Genomic DNA, 1838 nt, shown 5'->3' on the forward strand with positions numbered 1-1838 from the left:
TTTGTTTTTCTTATAACTTTATAAGCTAAAGTTCATGGCTTTAAGAAATTGGTACGTTTGATGCATATCAACACACTATAAAATCAAAGTTTTCTTTCCAAGGAACTGTACTGCACATGCCCTTCGGGAGGCCATTTTGTTGTTAAGGCAAAGTAGCCCGAAGAGAACTAGGCCTCCCGCCACTTTTTTTTAAAAGTTCACAGAGATTGAAATTCAGGACTCGCTGAGCCAAGTAGAGCTGAGCGAATGTGTCCAGATGGGGGCGCGATATTTTTTAATTAACAAAGAAGGAAGCCTGCCAGTCAGCCAAGGTCTCTGATTTTGCCACCTACCCAGCCTGGCCACCTGAACACACATCTTATTTTTCCGAACACCCATTGATCTTCAGCGACACCCAAGCCTGAAATACTCTACAAACGGTCAGGCCGACATCGCCCTGCCTGCAGCGCTGTTCCGGATGCACCGAGTACCTGGCCAGAGTTGGCTGGGTTTGATTCTGGGGCCCCTCCGTAATCTGAAAGCTGTGAGGCGAACTCGAACCCTTTTCCAAAGCGAGATTGTTCGGTAGGGAGAAGATACACTTGAAGGAGAGTCGCATTATTAAAGAATTTGAGGGTGCTGTCAGCGTAGAACACTTGCGCTCTTAGTTTTCTGCCCACTATAAACATGAAAGCTTGTCGGGCTCCGCGCCGGCATACAATAGGGCAAGAATCGTCAGTTGGAAAGGCAAGGTGGCTTTGCCCATAACAAAAATGGCGCTGGAACGTGAAAACGCGATAGTCACGTGCCCACAAGCCCGTTGCGAACTAGTATGGCTTCAGAGACTAGCGGATGTTATTATTATTCACTTCCGGGTAACACTGCCCGGGCGCCATCTTGCCTTGTTCGTAGAAGTAGAAGCATCGAAAGGCTTGGAGAGGTATTGCAAGAACGGTGGCGACAGCAGCGTTCCTGAACTACAGTAGGTAAGTGAGGAAGAACAACTGCACGTGGGGACTTTCCGAACTACAATCTTCTTGGTTTTGTGGCGAAGTAGTATGACTTTAATAGGCTGCGTACGCTGCTTGGTGCGAGCGCTGGAACCTTATTTCCTTAAAGCAGCGGCATCCGCCCGTGAATCAGAGTAGTGCTCTTGGTGAAAAGGAAGTGTTCTTATTAAGGAAAATACTCACGACTCTTTAAGAAAGGGTTTCCTTTCGGATGAGATGGGACTAATTGTGGGGCGTCTGGCCGGCCGTTAAGTACTGCGCGTGCGCAGAAGAAACTCTTGTAGGGAGAAGGGTGCAGCCAGCGCTACGGAGGAGGCATAGGCCGGGAACCGGAGCTCAGACCCTGTGCGGCTGCCACTGCGCAGGCGCAGCCAAGGGCGGCTGGGTCGTGTTAACTACAATTAGGTTCCTTAGTGTGTGTCTTTCCTGTGTTCTTATTTGGTGGTGGGCATTATTTGTTAAGCTTCACAAAGGTGACGGACAGCATTCATTATTTTAGTTGTTTGGACCTGTGGTGGATAGTATTGTCATCTAAGCCGACTGAGAACTAGACAGACTTTGATCGTGGGAGGTAAAATTGTTAAAACATTCACATTTAAGATCTCAGTCCCTCATTAATATTTTTTCTCCTCCTGGTCCCAAATAAAATAAGCGCGGAATTTCTCATTTGAGTGTGCCAATGCAAAACCAAAAGACAACTAAAGATTTTAATTGTGGGCTCGTCTTACAAAGGGTTAAGGGGCTCCTGGGAGACTAACAGTAAATCATTTATTTCTTGAGAAGTTCTATAGTTTAAATTTTTTTGTTAATAATTTATATTTTATTTATTATTATTATTATTATTATTAT

The 1838-nt window shown here is 45.6% G+C and overlaps 1 protein-coding gene across 8 annotated transcripts in view; it reads left to right on the forward strand.

The window, feature by feature from the left end:
* The first annotated feature begins 868 nt into the window (after nucleotides 1-868).
* Nucleotides 869-1838, forward strand: part of Pnisr (PNN interacting serine and arginine rich protein) — a 25803-nt gene continuing 24833 nt past the window's right edge. For 5 of the 8 annotated variants that reach the window (XM_019209465.2, XM_010637375.3, XM_019209466.2 and 2 more), the window contains exon 1: nucleotides 869-965. The gene's annotated coding sequence lies outside the window, so the exon portion shown is untranslated. The remainder of the gene's footprint in view (nucleotides 966-1838) is intronic. The other 3 variants (XM_010637373.3, XM_010637374.3, XM_019209467.2) reach the window with 2 other exon arrangements.

This window comes from Fukomys damarensis, unplaced genomic scaffold (assembly GCF_012274545.1).
Source record: "Fukomys damarensis isolate Sample0158 unplaced genomic scaffold, DMR_v1.0_HiC HiC_scaffold_14, whole genome shotgun sequence".
NCBI classification, from domain to species: Eukaryota; Metazoa; Chordata; class Mammalia; order Rodentia; family Bathyergidae; genus Fukomys; species Fukomys damarensis.